We start from the raw sequence: 21,656 nt of genomic DNA on the forward strand, positions 1-21,656 counted from the left end.
GTTATGTGACTAAATGCCAAAGGCGCACAGAACACTGTTACCTTCCCACAAAAGGTGGTTCCTATTTTTCTACTTGCATGTTTACATGCTTTTGAACTGCTAGGTTGGCAAAAGCTGGGACAAGTAATGGGAGCTCACTCCGTTATGCAGTGCTAGGGATTCGAACTGGCTCAACTGCTGACCTTTCTGACCGTCAAGCTCAACGTCTTAGCCACTGGGCCACCATGTCTCTCATAGGAGTTATATTATAAGCATCCTGAAAAATCATGCTAGGGCTTATTTTTTGGTTGGGTCTTATTTTCAGGGAAACATGGTAGCTTCTGACAAAAACTGTCATAAAAGATGGTTTTGGCTGTAAATGCAGCCTGGTTGCTGAGTGCTGGAAGTTTAGCCACTAGATTGCGGGGGAGAGGGGTGTTGACAATCAGAATTTTGAATATGGATTGTAAGTAGTCTTCAGGTTGGTCTGCTGCAACTCTGAATGGTTGCTAAGCAACCAATTGTAAGCCAAGGACTATCTGTAAAGACAATAATTTCCTTGAACTTGAATCTCGGTGACTTAATGGACATATCCATAGTTTTCTTGGTAAGGATACAGTATGGTTTTGACTTTGCTTTCCCCGACTGTTGTATTTTATTGTACATCTATTGTATCTTTCATGGTACTAGTATATAAGTCTTTAATCTGGAACAAACAAATCAGATTCTCAGTGGCTTATAGAGACCATAAAACCAAGTGAAATCTCTGTGACATAAAATAGCCATTAAAACAATAATACCCAAATATAAAACTTCAGAGAATAAAAATATAAAGATAGCATGATAAAATAAGGAGATTTCCCAAAATAATTTAATCTTTAAAGGTTTCCCAAATGCTCTAGATATTTCTTCTGCCAAGTATTTGTGTCTTAAAATATGACCTCACTTTTAAGTTTTTGGTTTGGCTTGACATCTATTTTAAGATGAATGTTAAGGTAATTTTAATAAACAGTTTAATTGACCATGGTTTTAAAGGATTGCTTGAGGTTTATGATTCTGTGATTTGTCTGGAGTCTTGTGCATAGGAAATGGGATGGGAATAGGATATAAATTGCATTATCTCTCCAGCTTTCTTTATATGGGAAATCTCAGAACATTATTCATTTCCTTCTAAATAAACTTTCCTACTGACTATTATTGATCTGGAGTCTCTGTACCAGTGGTGGGATTCAGCCAGTTCGCAACTATTCGGGAGAACCGGTTGTTAACTTTCTAAGCAGTTCGGAGAACTGATTGTCGGAAGAAATCTCATTCTGTTTTTCCCCCACTTTACAGGGCTAATCCTGTAAATCCTGCAGGAAGAAAACATTCTGATGTTGTTTCTAGCCTAATCTTTATTGCCCCGCTTACAGAAACTGCCTCTCCGGTTAACCCTTGTTACATTCTAACAGCTAAGACGAAGCACCCATCAACATAAATGATGTTGAGTTGGCCACGCCCGCCCAGTCACATGACCACTAACCACACTACCCAGTTGGTCATTAGGGCAGAGAACCGGTTGTTAAATTATTTGAATCCCACCACTGCTCTCTACTATTAATTTCATTGGGTGGTATCAATTAAATGATGTAAACAGGGGCAGCCTTAGAAACAAAAATACTTCATGTGATGCATGGGTTGTAGGCAGGGGTTAAATCAACTTACCTTTGCTATCGGTTTGCAACTGTGAACACGTGCATGTGCAGCATCAAAAATGGGACTTAATGATGTCTGGGCAGATGGGCGAAGCTTGCTACTGGGCGCACCTGCAAAGGTAAGTAGAACAGTGAGGAGGCGGGGAAGTTTAGATTAGCTAGAAAGCAGGAAATCCAACGATTCTAGCTAATATAAATTGTGTGTAACAGATGATCATCAAAAATACCAGTTCGCCCGAACCCTTACCATTTTTTACTAGGGAAATTTCTAGTTTTTCAGAGAGGTCAGACTAATCAAGGTGTTTTAATGGCGATGTAAATAGTGGTTACAGAGTGGTGGTTCAAAGCAACCACCAGGTGAGAGAGTGCAATGGATACTAACCATCTTTTTAAACAGTGTTATGGGAAGGTGGATGAAGATAGTAACGAATACTGCAGGTGTAGTGATCAGCAAAGGAAATATGGCAGAAGGAGGCAGCAAGCCTATCTAAACAAAAAGAAGTTTGAAATGTTAGGTAAGTGATGGTGAACCTTTTTTGTCTCGCATGCCAAAAGTGGGGGGGAGTGCAGGAGGGTCATGCACAGGCATGCCACACCCATACTGCAATGCATGACCCCCAGCGCGCATGCGCGCATGACAGGCACGCCCCCTTTTTTTGCATGCTTTTTTTGCCCTCCCCAGGCTCCAGAGGCTTTAGAGGAGCCTGGGTAGGGTGTAAACAGCCTCCTCCGCCCATCCAGAGGCCCTCTGGAGGCTTCCCTGAAGCCTCCGGAGTGCAAAATCCAGCCCTATGGGCAAACCGGAAGTTTGGGAATGGACTTCTGATTTGCTCATAGGGCCAGTTTTAGTCCTCTGGAGCCTTCAGGGATCTTCAGGAGGCTTCCCTGAAGGCTCCAGAGGACGAAAAAGGATCCTACAAGCAAACCAGGGTCATTTTTTGTCCTCCAGAGCCTTCAGGGAAGACTCCGGAAGGCCCCTGAAGGCTCCAGAGGGCTTAAACCGGCCCTACAAGTAAGCCGGAGGTCCGTTCCTGAACTTCTGGTTTGCCTGTAGGGCTGGATTTTGCACTCCGGAGGCTTCAGGGACACTCCTGAAGCCTCTGGAGGGGCGGAGGAGGCTGTTTTCACCCTCCCCAGGCTCCCATAAAGCGTCTGGAGCCTGGGGAAGGTGAAAAATGGCCAAGAAAAAGAGGCTAAAGTCAGCTAACAGGGCAACGCCTCGCTTGCCCTGACAAATGGCTCTGCGTGCCATAGGTTCCCCATCATGGTGTTAGGCTAATACCTAATTCCACTCTCCAACTTCAGCTGATCAACTAGGTAACAGGGCTTCAACTGAAGTTGCTGAATGCCTGAATGTAATGGTGTGTGGAGAATCCTATGGGAAATACGGAAAAGAGATGCTGCCTAGGGAATGATCTGATAAGAGACAGTCGAGCCCTCAGCTGCATAGTGGATGGAAGCTTGGAAGGTACCTCCCCCCCCCACCCCAGTGCACAAGTTAAAAAGATAACAGCAGGAAAAATTTACTTTCAGACTTGCACGATTTTTTTTGTAAGTAGCTTTACAATAAAATAGAAATTGTTTATCTGGTTGTGTTTCCTGCCTGGTCTGCCTAGTAAGGTTAATACTCTGCCTGTAATAAAACTTTTCTAATTTGATCTTGCATCTGCTTTTGTGTCTGTCCTATAAATTCTAAATCATCCAGCAACCGAAATTTCAGAAAACAACTGGATTGGGGACTGTTTGTGAGGTTAAGTTTGAGACATCAGTTAGTGTCTCAGTCTCCAAAAGAAGAGCCTTCTCGGTGGCTGCTCTGACTCTCTGGAACGAACTCCCCGTGGAGATTCGGACCCTCACCACCCTCCAGTCCTTCCGTGCCGCCTTAAAGATCTGGCTGTCCCGGCTGGCCTGGGGTTAAGACTCTAACCCCACTCGAAATTGTGTGGCTGTTGTGTTGTTTTTTTTAATATGTTGTATTGTCTGTATGTTGGAAATTGTTTGTCCTCCCCCCCCCCCCTTTTTGAACTGTGAGCCGCCCTGAGTCCCCCCAGGGAAAAGGACGGCATACAAATAAAGAGAAAATAAAATAAAATAAATAAATAAATATTTATGTATCTATGCTGTGTATATTTATTGATTGGTTGGTATTTTTTTTTTAAAAAAATCCTTTTCTGGAATATAAAGACAACTAACTGATAGAAAATCTGTTTTCAAAGCTGAGCACAATAGTTTTCACGCAAAGCTGGCACAAGATGCATTCTTGTTTTTGAACAAGAATGAGATGTAGATCTGTTTTACCTCAGAAACTGACACCGATTAACTTAGGTGGGAAGCGACTGCTGTGAAGAGGAACAACTGAGAGAAACATGTGCCATCTGGAGAGGAACTGTGAGAAGAGATAAAGAAAGACACATGAAAGGCCTACTGGTTTACCTGCCTTCCGCCCACAATCTGTGCGGGTTGTGACTCTAGTGTCAGAACTTGGCTGAGAAGACAAGCATCTGGAAAAGCTGGCAAACAAAACAAAATCTGTAACTAGGAGACCTTGCGCTCTTATCTCCCACCTGTGTCCTTTTGTTTTCAAAATTGGATTCTGTCTTCCATTTTGTGCAATAACAAGAAAAGTCCCATGCTTAAAGCTGTGAATCTAGCCATTCGCGCTCATCCTTTAGCAAGTGCTTGAGGGCAAATGGATAATTCCTTTGTTACAGAAGTGGACTCAGCATTTGGACTTGGTGAGCCTGTGGAAAGAAAATTGAGTCCTTCACACCTTCTTCCTTCTGGATTCAAAATCAGCAGGGTACTTAACTGCAAAGATGTATCTTCCTGGAAATCTGGCTAAGTATGTTGCCTTAGAATTCCTAAGGAGTGTTCTGACCTAGGCTTCCCAAGAAGGTTCCATGCAGCAAACCAGGGACATGCAGTCAGGGGAGGCAGGGGAGGCGGGGCCTCACCAGTGTCATGAGGAAAAGAAAAGAATAATTAAAAGGAAAAAGACTAAGGTAGTTGCTGCCAGACTCCAGAGTCACAGTGGATGACTCTGAGTCTGCTTACTGCTAACTGCAGTGGGAGGCGAGAGAACTACGGGCCTCCTTTGCATAAGGAATTTTTCACCTTTTAACCCTTGCTCAGAGTTAAGCAAGGGTTAAAAGGCGAAAAATTCCTTATGCAAAGGAGGCACATGGTTCCCTGCCTCCTGATCTGGGAGCAGCAAATCATGCCTAAGTTGCCTTTTTATTTAATTTTTTACATTTTCATCATGGCAGGCAGACAAGAGGAGAGTTGAAATCCACAGCTGGAAAAGGTATGTGGATCGGACGGAGGGAGGGGGGGAATTCAAAATTATTGTAATTTAATTTGTAATTTTTTATTGTGAGTAATTTGTGTGTGTTTCTTTCTTCACTTCACTCAAACAAACTCTCTCTAAATTTGTTTGAGAAGAGAGGGGCAGCCCTCTCCCCCACACTGGGAGCCCTGTCCTGCTCCCCTCTCCCTTTCCTCCTCCTCCTCTCCCCTTTCTTTGTCGGCTGCCACCTCACCTCCGCCTCCTCTGTCCCCGCCACTGTGTCCGACAGGCCAGGCATCTCATGTTTATGTCACCCAAAATGCGAGATGCCTGGCCTGTTGGACACAGCAGTGGGGTCGGAGGAGGCGGGTGGAGAGGCGGCGGAGTGTGGCAGCGGCAGGGACATTCTCGCTGTTGTGTCCAACAAGCCAAGCATCTCGCGTTTATGGCAGACGTAAATGCGAGGCGCCTGGCCTGTTGGAACAGCAGTGGGGTTGGAGGAGGCGGGGGGTGAGGCAGCGGGGTGCGGCAGTGACAGGGACATTCTCACCGCTGTGTCCAACAGGCCAGGCATCTCGCGTTTACGTCTGCCATAAACGTGAGATGCCTGGCCTGTTGGACACAGTGTTGCTTCTTGCCGCTGCCGCGCTCTTGTCTCACCAACCATAATCTTCACCGCATGTCACTGCAGCAAACTCCTTGTCCCCTTTTATTAATTGACTGTGAATTCTGCTCATTCACATTCAGCAAAGTCTTTCGAGGTAGGATGTACAGTCACAGACCTTATCTGGCTTGGAGAGCTGACAGGCCGATATCTGCAAAACCTGGCAAGGAGTCTCAGCGACTCATGAACCAATTAAGCAAACTAATTGTCTCCTGCCAACTCCATTCCCCTTTCGCTCCTCTTTTATTTCCTCTGGGAGGGCCATTCATCGTCCACCTATGGCCTTACTCCCAAGTCGACCTCTGTTCTTTAGCTGTTCCCTTCCTCTGGCAACTCTGTGCATGCACACACTGGGAACAGGTTCCAGTTGTTCGTCTGCCTCACTGATGCCTGATTCTGAAGGTAGCTGATAATTGGCATATGGCTCTGCCCCACTCTCTGCCTCCAACACAGAGCCCTTATCAGAGCCTTCCCCAGACTCCAGGAGTGGCCCATGTTCCTTCGCAACCTCCTCACTGTCTGAATCTGCTGCCAGCTCTGCTGACTGCTGATGGATTACAAGAAGCAGTTGTTGTGTTTTGTGTAGGAACACTTTCTTGTATAAGGGACTACAGGTAGTCCTCGACTTACAACAGTTCATTTAGTGAGCATTCAAAGTTACAACAGCACTGAAAATAGTGATTTATGACCATTTTTCACACTTACGACCTTTGTAGCAGTGAACAAATGTCTCACAACAGCAGAAATTTTGGGCTCCATTGTCGTAAGTCGAGGACTACCTGTATTGAGATTTAATGTGGCCCCCTCCAACCTCTGATTTTTGTGCACTGAGCTCTGGGAATAAATGTCACCTTTGATTCAAGCAACTGACTGTGTTCTTTATTCCCAGCTCAGAAACCAACCTTGTGAAGATATCTTTCCAATATACAACACTGTTCCCTTATTTCTGTTCGTTCTCCTAGATTAAATAAAGGCTGATATTACAATGTTATGTCTGTACCATCAAGCAAAAGTATCAAAAGAAAATGACATAAAATGATCTATGGACAAGACTGCCCAACATGCTACACATTTGTGACAATATGCTTAACTTCTGAAAAGAAAAGCATATTACCACATTTTTCAGAGTATAAGACACAGCTTTTTCCCTCAAAAAAGAGGCTGAAAATCTGGGTGTGTCTTATATACTGAATACAGCATTTTTGCCTCCTGAAACCCCGCCCCCTAAATTAAAATGGCCGTGCAGAGCCTTTAGGAGGCTTGCAAAGTACTCCTGAGCGCTGGGGAAAGCAGAAATGAGTGAAAAACGGGCTGTTTTTGCTCAAATTTGCCCCCCCCCCAACCCCCAGGAGTACTCTATAAGTCTCCTAAATACTACACATTCAATTTTTTTTGACAAAAAATGGGCCCATTTTTTAGGAGGGCACCCCCCCAGAAGCACTCTGCAAGCCCCCTAAAGGCTATTCATGCTTTTTTGGGGGGAAAAAACAGGTCCATTTTTGCAGAAAATGGGCCGTTTTTGGGAGGTTCGCAGAGTGCAAAATCTTTTTTTAAAATCTTGGTGCGTCTTATACTCTGAAAAATACGATATATCCTAGGCCAGCGGTGTCAAACTCGATTTCATTGAGGGCCACATCAGGGTTGTGTTTGACCTCGGGGTGCCAGGGTGGGCATGGTCAATCAACATCACACCTGTCGAGCATGACCCGAGTGCTCTGCCAGAGAAAATGGGCTCCCAAGGTCTGTTTTCAGGCCTCCTGAAACCCTCAGGAAAAACGGAGCTCAGGAGGGCCCACATGAGCCTCCCAAACTCAGTTTTCACTGGCAGAGGAACTGGGGACTGGTCCTTTGCTATTTTGAGGACGGCCCGATGGGCTAGACCTAAGTACCCTGTGGGCCAGATCCAGTTCCCAGACCTTGAATTTGACACCCCTGTCCTAGTTAATTAAACAAATAAGTTACCAGAAAAACAAACAGAATGAGGAAAAGAAAAAGAAAAGGAATGCCAGAGCTGTAAGGCATGTCCCCATCTACTCCTCTTTTCAGGAAGGAACAAAAGGCCTGAGACAATACTGGAAAGACTTCAGAAGAAAAGAAATATGTTCTTCTTTTTTACATCAATGGAGATGGAAGTAGAGTGGCTAGAAACTGGGGGCGCTTGGCATCACCACTTTCTGTTTTTTCACTTAATTTGCAAAATCACAATTCCCTCCTTCATAAAGTTATGAGAGTCAATGAGAAACAAGCAAATTACAATGCAAAACGCACAATCTCCATCAGAGAAATATACATCTCATCACACATCACCCACACCAGTCATCTATTCCATGTTCAAGAGAAAATCCTGATTACAAGTAGCTTCTGAAGTGTGAAAAATTATAGTTCCACTTCTTTCTGCATTGTTAAGACCCCACCGCTCTGCATTTTTGGCACACAAGGCTTTAAAAGATGCAGAGAAAGGGACACAGATAAATCAGGAAACTAGAAATTCTGTTCTATAAAAACAAATTGAAGAGGCTGGGAATTTTAACCTTGAGAAGACAAGGCAGAGGGCTCTATGACAGCATTTGTCAAATATGGGGTCAATAGAACCCCAATGGTGGAATCAAAATCCTAGTGAGATGATGCCTCCTCTGTTTAAACAAAGTCAGGATTAAAGAACCTTTGGAATCCTACCACAAAGCAGAATGTTGGATCCAAAGATCTTCTAACTTTTTGACTCTATAATTCTATTCTGGTTTTTTTTTTTCCTTTCTACAATCCTGTAATCTGTTTTATCGGGGTGGAGTTGAGATTCCAAATGGAGCTGAACATTTACTGTCCAGATGCCCTTCCTGATGCCTATGCAGAGTTCTCAGCAGATATTTTCTCTTTACCCTCTGACAAAGAAACATGTGTCATTGCCTAGGATTGAACTCTCAACTTTTGGAGTAAGAGGCGAGCAGCTTCACCTCTAGGCCACGTGTCGCTTCTATAATTCTATTCGGTGATTCTATACCATTTATATGATTTTTTACTTCACAGAGGAGGATCCAGATGACAGTTGGGATGGATTACAGAAGTTCTTACGACGATGTATGTAGCAACTGTTGCGTGTCATATGGCTCCCCTTAATATAATTCTTCACAAGGAAAGCTGTGCCATGGATAACATCAGCATGGGGTGTGTGTATTTGTAGATGAATACAGCACTGTAGTGGGGCAAAAAGGTACCTGTAATCTATAGGTATTGATTTTTATGACTTTTTTATTTCAAGGAGCCAACAGAGAAGCATAATTTAAGATGCACCCATGCTGTGACTTCCTTTAGATATTATTACTGCAATGTCAGAAACCTCTTCCTAGGAGTAGTTGGTCTAGTCATTTTCTGCAAGAAAAACCATCCAATGTGTACAAGAACTGGTGATCTATGGGTGGCAAGTGGTAGGCAGCTGCTTTTTTTTGCAGCCAAAACAATGGAATTTCCAGAAAAGTGACAAAGCAGTCGGAATTTGCACTGCTGCTTTTGCTGATAGCATTGTATTGATATTTTAAATCTCAAAATAAGCATAAATCATAGTTTCCCGACAACCCATTTTGAAAAGTTGGGGGAAAAAATAGAATCTGGAAAATCCTTATCCTTCCTTCTCACTTGATATCCATCTTTGCTATACAGACAAAGCGGCCATTTTTAAACATGCTGGTCAGTGACCACGGATGGAACCAAAATGGAGGTGGTAGAAGTGTCCTAGCTCTTGCTGATCTCTTAGCAACTGCTCATCAATTGCAACTATCAATCATGACATCCCTCTGGACCAGTGGTGGGTTTCAAAATTTTTTGGAAGCTCCTCTGTAGGTGTGCCTGCTTTCCGGGTCCACTGGTGGAACCTCTTCTAACCGGATCAGTAGGTTTGACGAACCGGTTCTACCGAACTGGTGCGAACCGGTAGGAACCCACCTCTGCTCTGGACTGATGATAGCTTCTAGGAATGGGAGAACTCTGATGATGCTTCGCCTTTTTCCATGGCTGGTTGCAGTCGGTATTGCTATAGAGGAGAGGTTGAATCTGCTGCCTCTCATTTGTGGGGTGCTACATGGCTTGATGTTCCTCTCCTGTTTAACATTTGCATGAAGTTATTGTGAATTATCTGCCAACCCAGGATCAGGTATTGCCACTCTGCAGAGATGAAGGCCTTTACCCAGATTCATCTGGCATGTCAAATGTGCGTTTTCCTTGGAGTCTCTTTCTCATAATCACGCAACCTTAGTAACCTCATGTGTGGAATACTGCAATATACTGGACTTTGGTTCGTTCAGCAACCCTTCAAAGTTACTGAGCAGTACTGAAAAAAAGTGATTTACTTTACAACCAGTCCTTGCACTTACAACCATTGCAGCATCTGGCTCATGTGATCGCCATTTGTGGCCTTTCCAACTGGCTTTGGACAAGCACATTCAATGGGAGAGGCCTGATTCACTTAGCAACCACATGATTCACTTAACAGGTGCAGTGTTACTTAACAACCATAGCAAAAAAGGTCATAAGACAAGTGCAACTCACGAAACAACAGCTTTGCTTAGCAATGGAAATTGTGGTTGAAAGTAAAGAATTACCTGTAGTAAGATCAAAGAAGACAGAACATACCCTAGTTCCCATTTTTAAAGAGTGTTGTCTGATTTCCAGGAGAAATGCTTTCTCTGTTGTGGCTCAGATGTTCTAATACAGTGATGGTTAACCTTTTCCAGACCGAGTGCCAAAAGTGTGCGTCTGAACCCCCAAAATGCAATATGCGCATGGCTCCTGTGCATATGCCCCACACATGCATGTGACCTCTGCGCATGCACATTATACCCTGTGCATGCACATGACACCCCCCCACAAGTGCCCCACCCCCTGTGCATGCACGTGCACCCCCCTCCATGCCTGTGCAGCAGAGACCCGAAGACCAGTTGGCTGGCAGGAGGCACGCACGCATGCGCAGTGGAGCTGAGGTGACGTGACAGCTCACGTGGCCACAGAGAGACTGCTTCATGCCACCTCTGGCATGCATGCCCTAGGTTCGCCATCACAGTTCTAATAGCTCCTGCCTTATTGCCCATTAAATGAATCTTGAGACCTGGCTTGCTCCCAATTCCCCAAGCTTTGCCTTAGGTGAAATAATATGTGTTCCATGAATATGATTGTGGTATTCTGTTGTGGAATGGTGTTATTTTTTAACCTAAGTATAGCAATATAGCACTGAGACTTACAGTATATGCCACTCCACAGTGCGTTACAGAACTCTCTGAGTGGTTTACAATGTCAGCATATTGCCGCAACAATCTGGCTCCTCAAAAGGAATGGACAGTAATAAAGGAAGGAAAGAAAAGACATTTGCTCTCAAAGTTCAAATGGCAAACATCTCAAAAAAAAAAAAAACGTAAGCAGTAGACCACTAAAAATGGAAGGGTGAGTCCAACTTGTGTCGGTCAGGATCACATTCCTAGCTGTGGGCAGCATTAGCTTGAAATACTGTATTCGAACCTCTGCACCACCAAGTACAGCTCCAAGTACATTGCCTTCATTTGTGGTGTTTTATTGTACTATATAGGGTGTAATCTGTAAGTTGTTCAGACTAATTGAGCAGTTTATAGATTTGATTTATAAGCGAGTAAATCACAGTAGTGGAGTGTGGAAAGAGCCAGAGGTTAAATGGAGTACTGGATTCTAGTTATTGAGTAAGAACCTTGGGATGTTAACCGATGTTATCAGTGGCTAGCAATTATTCTGTCTCCAATTTTGTCAATCTCCCAGATGCCCAAGGTCTAAAGGATAGTTGTTTGGCAGAGTTGCTTTCTCCACTGTAGTTCCTGGAGTGTAGAATGCTCCCCCAACTTGCAGAATTTTAGGCGTCTTTTAAAAACTCACTTTTTAAAGTGACTCTTCTCAGTCAATCTACTTTGCATCTTAGGTAAATGTTCCCCTCACACATATGCGCTAGTCGTTCCTGTCTCTAGCGGGTGGTGGTCATCTCTATTTCAAAGCCGAAGAGCCAGTGCTGTCCAAAGATGTCTCCGTGGTCATGTGGCCAGCATGACTAAACACCAAAGGCGCAAGGAACACCATTATCTTCCCACCTAAGGTGGTTCCTATTTTTCTACTTGCATTTTTACATGCTTTCAAACTGCTAGGTTGGCAGAAGGTGGGACAAGTAACGGGAGCTCATTCCATTAAGCGGCACTAGGGACTCAAACTGCCGAACTGCCGACCTTTGTGATCGACAAGCTCAGCCTTTTAGCCACTGAGCCACCATGTCCATCCACTTTGCACCTTACAGAATAACAATTTCCCCACATTCATTTTTTCCAAAATTAGGTTCGGGTCACAAACAAATCGGGTTGCGACCAAAATTATGGAATGAATTATGGTCGGTGACCAGACGTTCTACTGTAACATTATCAGGGCACTAAGGATCCCTTGATTCCACCTTCAGCTACAAATATTCTTTTTTATTGATCTTTGAAATCTACTCTCCATTAGTGCGTAAGGACTTTATCGTGGCTGCAGAAGAAACGAAGCAATCTGTGGATCATTGTGGAAATCAACTAGATTACCAGAGAACAGATAGTATAGATTTGCTTCCCGTCCTTCACACCCTCTACTTTGCTAAAGAATAGTATTCTGCATTTCCATGGTGGCTGGGCAGAAGGTGATATTTTTTTCCCCTGTCCTGTAGCCAACATTGAAATGTAGGTCACACAAGACAGGCAAGTTACTTTTGCAGATTACTAATAAAGCCAAATAAAAATCAGACCTCATTTTGTTCTCCAGTGCCATAATCTCTGGCACGCTTTGCCATCATGGGAAATAGGGAGTGAATAAATCAGAAGGAGCGGAAAGACTAGACAAGGATGCTCCCATGGCGGCTATTGTCAAGTTATTTTCAGAGGGAATGCAGCAACGGGTGAGAACTTTTTGAAGGCAAGCAGGCATTGAGATATATCAGAAAGCACGCTTGATGAATCACAATTACCAGGAATCATAGTTGGCTTTATCTATGGCTTACCAAGCAAGTCTGATTCAGCTACCAGTTCAGAGGTGGTATTCAGCAGGCTCTGACCAGTTCTGGAGAACCATTAGCAGAAATTTTGAGTAGTTACGAGAACCAGTAAATGCCACCTCTGACTGGGCCCACCTCCATCTATTCTCTGCTTCCCGATTCCCGGCTGATCAGGAGGAAATGGGGATTCTGCAGTAACCTTCTCCTGGAGTGGGGAGGGAATAGAGATTTTACAGTGTCCTTCCCCTGCCACACCCACCAAGCCACACCCATAGAACTGGTAGTAAAAAAATTTGAATCCCACTACTTTAGGATGTCCTCCTGCGAAATGTAGTATCTGTAATAGCAATCACATTTAACAAACTTTCATTCTGGAAGATTTGTGAGCACTCACTTTTTCTACAGTACTCGGACAAAATTATTTCTGGAATTAAAGACCAAGAAAGCTATAAAATTCATTATGCAAGTGAAAAATTCTGTACTTTATTACACAATAAGAAATCACAAGACAAGAACCTCCTACACAGAGCATCCTTTAACTGCAGACATAAACATTCTGCCCTCCATAACCATAATTCATAAACATGCCTGGATCCAGTGATGTCTTCCACAATGCTTACAATCTGAAAAGTCCCCCTTGAGTGGCAGATTTAATCCCATTTGACACTGATCCCAAACTGGTCTCCAATCTACTGTTGGCTTTGTATTCATGTTGCTGTTCTGGCAACAAGCAAAAGCTATGAATTAAAGAACGAGAAAGAAAGACTGAATGTGCAAGCCTTAATGATATTCCCTGCTTCCCTGCAGTGCTGACTTGCTTCTCTCAATATTCTGCAGGGATCTGACACAGATATTTCCATGTGCCTTCCCCCCCGTCCCCCGCCAATCTTTCTTTTCTGGGCCAGCAGTCCAAATGAATGGCTGGCTCCTGGTTTGATCGCTTCTTTTGCAACTTGACAAACAAAATTGCTGAAATGTGTCTGGCAAACCATGACCGGCTCTTAATGACCAAACACCCCCACTGAGGGCTTATGAAAAGAGCAATAGTAAAAGAGTGCTCAAACTCTTTGGAGATTTTACTCCAAGTTAAGGAAAGAAGAGGGAGGGGGGAAAGGGGGAGGGTGGCAGAAGGGAGGGGAGGAAGGGGCTTGAAAATGTTGGCTACCTAAGAACATAGGTATTATTTGCCACAAGAGATCTGGGTGAAGGCTATAGACTTCTGATAGTGTCGGCAAGTTGTCTCAAATGCTAGATGCATTTTGTTGAAAGTGTAATAGCTGCAGTTCATTACTTTTAGAGGGGATCATTTAGCCCCCCCCCCAAAAAAATGGGCTAGTGAGCAAACAAAGGAATCCCAATGAAGAAACAGACAAAAAGAAAGTCATTCCCCTTGTGATATTTCTTGGGTACATTGGATCAATGTACCTAGGATCCCTATCTCTCTAGTATACTGAGAAAGCTTTGGAAGGAGATCTTTCTACATTTTTAAGACCTGGTTCTCAGTCATACCTCTTTGTGCCATAGTATATGGTAGATTCCTACCATTATATTTAGGACGAGGTATCAAGAAGAGGGTGTCAACCTACAGTATTCTCCAAAGCACCTGAGGGCCGGACAAGAAATAATTGATGGAAGATAATTTAAGAGATCTTAAACCTAGAACCAAGAAGAAATTTCCTGACAGTGAAAACAATTAATTAGTGGAAGAGTTTACCTCTGGAAGTTGAGGGTGCTCCATCACTGGAGGTGTTCAAGAAGAGATTGTACAGAATAGTATATGGTTTCCTGCTTGAATAGAGGATTGGACTAGAAGACCTCCAAGGTACCTTCCAATCTGTTGTTGTGAATTAATTATTCTGCAGCAAATAATTCCAATATATCAGAATTGCAATTTGAAAGTCAAATTAATTTCCAGCTTTTCTGTTTAAGCACATTTTAAATCCTAGCTTCATACACTCTTAATTGCTTAATCTTTTTATTAAGAAGCTGCTCCCACACTATAACCTTACATAGTTTTTAAATTTTTACTTCATAACTTCTTATCTTTTTACAAATACACAATGATGAAGAATGCATTGTGGCGGTCTCTTAGAAATAAAATTACATTGTCATACAATTTAATAATTAGAAACTCTAGATGTACCACAATAAATGAACAAAATAATAAAAGTACCCTATAAAAATAATGCTGTAATATATAATATTCATGCAGAAAGTAAAAACACTCCCAGCTTTTCATTATGAAAATAATCTCCATTTCTTATTTGAAGTTTGCAAGTACTGTTAAAGAATTTACATTAAAATTATTTTTAAAAGGAAGGCAAAGATGAATGTATCAGTGGGACAATATGCCATTTCATTTACTATTTCTATTCCTAACATCTCACTTCCTTTTCTCTTGAAGCAGCACAACTAAACAGATTATTCTTCACAGTTTTCTCTTGTGACAACTTCATCTCTGTGTTAGATTTCATCGTATATCTATGAAAATTAAGATTATTTGCTCCAAATATTAATTAGTATTTATATAGCGGTATGTCCTTTCAAAAGTATTTATTTATTTATATGCCCTCCATCACAGTGTCAGTGAGTCTACTTAAGAGTTTTATTATCTTTAATCACTTGCTTTTCACACTTTCTCTTTTCAAATTCCAGAGACTAAATGATAAAAAAAAATTTGCACAATAAGGTCATTTTTCTTGTTTCCATCATTAATTGTGAAAATTGTTCATTCAACCATTAGCATTTTTTTCGCCTTCAGAGGTTATGTCTGTTAATTCCACATTACAATTTTTTATGCCACAGTTTAGGAAATAGGTTAGGGTGAAACAACTCCACACTGCAAGTTCTTTCCACATTAAAAAGCTGGTATAAAATACATATGGAAAGGAGTGAAACCCTATTTGGGATTTGTTGATCTCCCGTGATTGAAACTTTCTATGCTTCTAATGCTACAACTAGAGCTTCAACAAGTATTAGACTTAATGTAAACTTTATTTATTTATTTATCTATTTATTAAATTATATGTCACCCATCTCACTATTGGAGAAACCCTAGGAGGATTACAATACAATGAAAGTGTTATGTTCTGGGTGAAGAATGGAGGCGAAGCCTGAGTGACTTTTAACAGCTCTTTATTCAATACTGCCTGTGAGGCAACTGTTTCTCTCTGGCTCCTTTTATAGGGAAGCTAATCAGCCCACAATCAATCAGGAGATGTATTTTCCTGCTCCAATAGAGGACCAGACTGAGAACTGACAACTATATCCAATACAGAAAGTAGGACTATAGAAATATTTAAAATGTAAACTTTAGCATAACTTCATGTCCTTGCGGTGTTTTACAATTTCTAGCCCTTTCTATCTTAATTATCTACAGCATTCAGACTATTGATTGCAAAGCTGATTGTAACTGTAATTACATGTACCAGGTTTCATTTCCTGTATTTTATAATTTTATGTTATTAATTTTATTTTTACTGTATACTGTATTGATACTGTCTATCAATGTGATTTTTTTTTAAAAAAAAACTTCTATTTTAGAGTGACTGTTATTAGTTTTATGAGATCCATACCAGAACAATTCTGTGAATAGGTCAAAGCAGTTCTTTATTGTTGTTCACCTATATTCCAAAAATCTCATCAGACTGGCTGCATTCTCTTGGGAACCAACAGGTAAGACTTCTCTAGTTTGACCTATGACATTTTCTTTCCTGGGCCGACTCTATACTGAACTAGGGTATCTCTTCATTCCCCATTTCCCTTTAACCAGTGATCCCACCACTTTTGATGCGACCAAAATAAAATAATTAAATACCATTATGTGTTACAAAGGGGGTGATGTTTAAATGTGATATATTTTAAAAATCTGAAACAAAATCTGTCTAAGCATGCAAAATATTACAATGTCCTTAGAATGTTAGAACATGATGAAGTTTTACTTTTGTTTGTTTGTTTATTTATTTGTTTGTCTGTTTGTTTTTATGTCACCCATCTCCCCTACAAGTGGCTGATTGACATACATAGAACCCCATTTTCAATCTCTGATTGTTTCTCTAAAGCAGGGGTGTCAAACGCGATTTCATTGAAGGCCTCATCAGAGTTGTGTTTCACTTTGGGGGACAGGGGTGGCCAGCTCGACATCACTTGTGTTGGGGACACTTGTGGTGGCCCAAGCGCTCTGCTGGAGAAAATGGGCTCCTGAGCTCCATTTTTGACTGTCATGGTGCCTTGCAACCCTCTGCCAGTGAAAATGGAGCTTGGGAGGACCACACACAAAGCCTTCTCAAGCTCTGCTTTTGCTGTCAGAGGCACCACGGGCTGGTTCTTCCCTGGAAACAGCAGATCTGTGGGCCAGATCTAAGCACTCCGTAGGCTGAATCTGGCACATGGGCCTTGAGTTTGACACTCTTGCTCAAAAGGATATCAGATTAGGAATGATTCACTCAATATCGTAGAAAACAGCACATTATCAAAGATGGTTCTAGCAGCAGGAGAATGACGTGACTCAAAAACGGCAACTTCATGCGTCCACACAGAACTGTGGTCCATTTTAATTATTTCATCTTCCAATTTCTGACGTTATCTGAGCACATTCATCATATTAGTTTACAAGATTCAGCATTCTTCCTGCCAGCAAAGCAGGAAGCAAACTACTAACAAAGAGACACTTTAAGAGACACCTAACAAAGAGAAACCTTGAATTTTTATTAATATCTTATGGAAAACCTGATGAAAAACAGATTGCAGGTGCTTAGCAGAAAATGCAATGAGAGCCTTAGCTTGGAAAGACTGCAAAGAAATTACTGTCCAATAGATCAATCCAAGTGCAAATGAAAGCAGAAAGTGCAAGTCATCACAGCTCTGCTAATGGGAGCTAATAATATTTGACTGGAAGAAGGACAATCGTTCTTTTTAAGGGAGGGGGGGACATAATCCAATTATCTGGTCTGATCTATCACTTCCTCCTCACCTCTTTGAATAACAATTTCTCCTGCGTGTTTCCCCCATTATTCTTTTCTCTTTTTCTGCTGTCCATATCTAAGCCCTCTATTTCTGCCTCTTGGCTGTCATGTCCCATGTCATTATATTTCCTCTCCTCTTATAATCGACTTCACCTCTTCTCCTCTGCCTTCTTCCTAGACTGTCCAAAGATCACACGGTTTCCTTTTCCTAACCTATTCACTTAACATGTCTTCAGACCTCTTGTCTTCTCATTCAAATACTTGATGTCTATTGCTGGTTCTGCCATCTCATCCGATGGTGACTGATCTGTATTCATTTGTGGATTGCAAAACCATGCAGAATACCTTATTAATTAGACCAATTGTACTCTTCTAGTTAGAGGGACATGTGGGTGTAGTTCAGTGGTGGGTTTCAAATTTTTTTTAGAACCCCTTCTGTAAGTGTGGCCTGCTTTGTGGGAGTGGCTTGCCGGCCATGTGACTGGGTGGGAGTGGCTTGCCAGCCATGTGACTGGGTGGGCATGGCCAACTTGTAAAATGTGGTGAAACTCACTCTTGCTTAGCAACCAAAATGTTGGCTCAGAAACTCTGGCATTTGAAGCACATAAATCTTAAAGCCATCAAGTTACAAGACCCTTGCACCCCTAACCCTTTAGAAAAAAAAACTCCAGGGGTGTTCAAACTTGACAGCTTTAAGACTTGTGGACTTCAACTCCCAGAATTCCTCCTCCAGTCATGTTGGCTCAGGAACTCTGGCATTGAAGCACACAAGTCTTAAAGCTGTCAAGTTACAAGACCTTTGCACCCAACATTTAGGAAAAAAACCCCAGGGGTGTTCAAACATGACAGCTTTAAGACTTGTGGACATCAACTCCCAGAATTCCTCCTCTCGCTCTTCATCTTGATGATGTGCGGACAGGCGGGGTGAGGGAGCTGGAACTGGTTCTAAATGGCACTGTAGATTTGTGGAACCTCTTATATAGAAGAGACTAGAACTCGCAGGAACCCACCCCTGGTGTAGTTGCTAAAGGCACCAGGACACTCTGAGTTCTAGTCCTGCCTTAGTTTAAAAGCCAGGAAGATGCTCTTTGAGCCAGTCACTTTCTCTCAGCCCTAATAAGAAAACAGCAACGAAGGACCTCCAAAAATAATGCCACAAAAAAATCTGGCAGAAGTCAAGACTAATTTGGAGGCACCAAAATAACAACTCACTTTGTGGCAGGTGACTGGGGTGTCAGGCCTGCAGCCATATTGGATCTTTGGATCTTTGGCCTATCACACTTTCTATTATTCTACTATGCCTTTTCTATTGTGGGAAAATGGGAGGGGGCATTGTACAGAGTTAGATGCTATGTAGCCAAAATAAAATTCCTTTCTAGAAAGCCAAGGTCATCCTTTGTCTCTGCACCTCTGCACCTGACCAGAACTGAACAGGTGGAACTGCCAGCATGGCAGTGGAAGATTGGACCATGTGATGGACTTGTGGGTGTGGGAGCAAGATCTTGAACTTTCAACTGGGTGGGGAAAACTGGGAAGCTTTCCAATTCGGATTTCCCCAGATGTGCCAACATGGCTCTCTTAATAAATTGGAGCAATACTTTGCCTTGGACTCTGATTTAATTTTGAATGCTATTTGGAACGGACATCGGGAGAAGTTCTCTTTTATTTCACTTACCTGCATATATTACAATTGTAGTTTCAGTTCTGAAATCAAATTGCTGCATTTTTAAAACTAATGAGGAAAAAAAAAAGGAAAAAAAGAACCCTGGACCGTGGAAGACAACCTTCCCATTTTCCTTCTGCACTAATAACTTTGAAATTACTTTTCACTCCTCCCCATTAATGCTCTTTCCCCCTTTTAATTTATCCCACCTTTCACTAATGGGACAAATTAAAGAGAAATAAATGGTTTAGTATTGCGCTCCTAATGGCACAAGGATAGGCACTAATGGGCCTCAAGCCGGGACTTGAGCAGCAAGAACCTTACTTTTTGACTCTGAATGTATAAGCAATACAATTAAATAAGTGGCTTTGTTACCCCTTTGATATTTACAAACAGGTTTTCCAAGCCGGCACCTCCCAAATGCCAGGGGAGAAAGCACTCTAAAGAACAAGTACCACTTCTTCGGATTCAGGTAGCTTGAAGCAGATTACAGAATGAAATAGTGAAGGAAGACAGTCTCTTGCAGTGCTATATAGAGCCAAGGTGGCACAGTGGTTAAATGCAGCACTGCAGGCTACTGCTAGATCAGCAGGTCAGTGGTTCAAATCTCACCGGCTCAGGGTTGACTCAGCCTTCCATCCTTCCGAGGTGGGTAAAATGAGGACCCAGATTGTTGGGGGCGATATGCTGACTCTCTGTAAACCGCTTAGAGAGGCCTGAAAGGCCTATGAAGCGGTATATAAGTCTACTGCTATTGCTATATACAAAAAAAAGACCCATTTTCTCTCTTTCAGAAACATGAAACCAATTCTTTTCCTTCTCCTTCCTCTTCCTCTTCTTCTTTGTCATTATTTTATTCATGAAAGATGAAACTCAGTCAACTGATCTGGGATAGGCAAATCTGGATGTTTGACGGTGTTACAGATATCGTCGCAGGATGGAAGCTGTTCTGAGCAAAGCCGCCTTCTGCAATTGACTGATGGCAAATTTGTCAATGCCAATGGTATTCAAGTGTGCTCCAGTTGTTTTGGGATTGCAGCCAAGGCGCTTACTACTACTACTACTTACTACTACTACTACTACTACTACTACTACTTCTACTACTACTATTACTGTTACTATTATTGTTAATATAGTTATTTTGCTTTAAGAACCCACATTGTTCTACTGCATTAAACAAAATGATGGTTTGAGGTTTTGTTTTGTTTTGTTTAGCAAATGAGTCTATAGCAGTGTTTCTCAACCTTGGCAACTTGAAGATATCCGGACTTCAACTCCCAGAATTCCCCAGCCAGCATTCGCTGGCTGGGGAATTCTGGGAGTTGAAGTCCGGACATCTTCAAGTTGCCAAGGTTGAGAAACACTGGTCTATAGGAAGTAATTTGTCCTGGATTGTTGGACATCTAATGTCTATGCAATGCAATGCAATGCACACCACACAAACACAAACACAAACACAAACACAAACACACACACACACACATACACAGGATAGGCTGATTAATTTTCCTACTAAAGAAATATAATTTAAATATAGTGGGAAGAATTCATACAGTAATTGCTGCAAAAGAGAGAAGGGCTTATTCTCGCTTCACAAGATCAAGCTTTAAGGATAATGCATAGAGAGTCACAAATGAGGAGACAGCAGCAGACAGCAAATGCTGCCTCTGAGAAGAACAAACAGAGGACAACCTAGTTAGCTGCTGCAAGATCAAACAGATTGACTATAAACAATGGTGTGACAAAGTAGCAACAGTGGTGCATTGGAAAATCTGCAAGAAATACCAGTCACCTGCAAGCAAGAACTGGTGGGACCATAAAATAGACAACATAATAGGAAATGAAGAAGCTAAATTGCTCTGGGACTCCAGAATTCAGACAGCCAAGCACCTGCCACAAAACATCCCAGACTTAACAATTGTCTATAAGAAAGACATAAAAGTCTGGATATTGCATTTGGCAGTACCTGGAGAGATAGAACTGGAGAAAATCACAAAATACAAAGAGCTGCAAGTAGAATTATGGCAAAGGAAAGCAAAGAAAGCTGTTCTGTTCTGTTCTGTTCTGTTCTGTTCTGTTCTGTTCTGTTCTGCTCTGCTCTGCTCTGCTCTACAATCCCAAAACAACTGGAGCACCAGTTGAATATCCTTGGCATTTACTAACTCACCATCAGTCAATTGAGAAAAGTTAGCTTTATTTGGAACAGCTTACATCTTGTGATGATAACTTTAATGGCATCAAACAGGAACATCTGCCTATCCCAGGTCCTTGGGAAAGACTTAATAGGTAGATACAAATGCCAAAACCAGCCTGGCTGACACTGTGATGAACCATGATAATAATAAGATTCTAATTTTTTTTCTCCATCTCCCTTGGGAATATGAATCA

At 42.1% G+C, this 21,656-nt stretch overlaps 1 long non-coding RNA gene across 1 annotated transcript in view; it reads right to left on the reverse strand.

Annotated features, from left to right (window-relative positions):
* LOC148043546 (uncharacterized) overlaps window positions 1-4,085 on the reverse strand; it is a 39,590-nt gene extending 35,505 nt beyond the window's left edge. Inside the window, exons 1-2 of the long non-coding RNA XR_015697952.1 lie at window positions 3,972-4,085; window positions 1,684-1,784 (exon numbers count right to left, since the gene is read on the reverse strand). This is a non-coding gene — a long non-coding RNA (uncharacterized LOC148043546). The remainder of the gene's footprint in view (window positions 1-1,683; window positions 1,785-3,971) is intronic.
* Between the last annotated feature and the right edge of the window lie 17,571 nt (window positions 4,086-21,656).

The sequence above is a fragment of the Thamnophis sirtalis genome, unplaced genomic scaffold (assembly GCF_051295495.1).
Source record: "Thamnophis sirtalis isolate CommonGarterSnake01/CBP01778 unplaced genomic scaffold, rThaSir2_p1.2 scaffold_11, whole genome shotgun sequence".
Classification (NCBI taxonomy): Eukaryota; Metazoa; Chordata; class Lepidosauria; order Squamata; family Natricidae; genus Thamnophis; species Thamnophis sirtalis.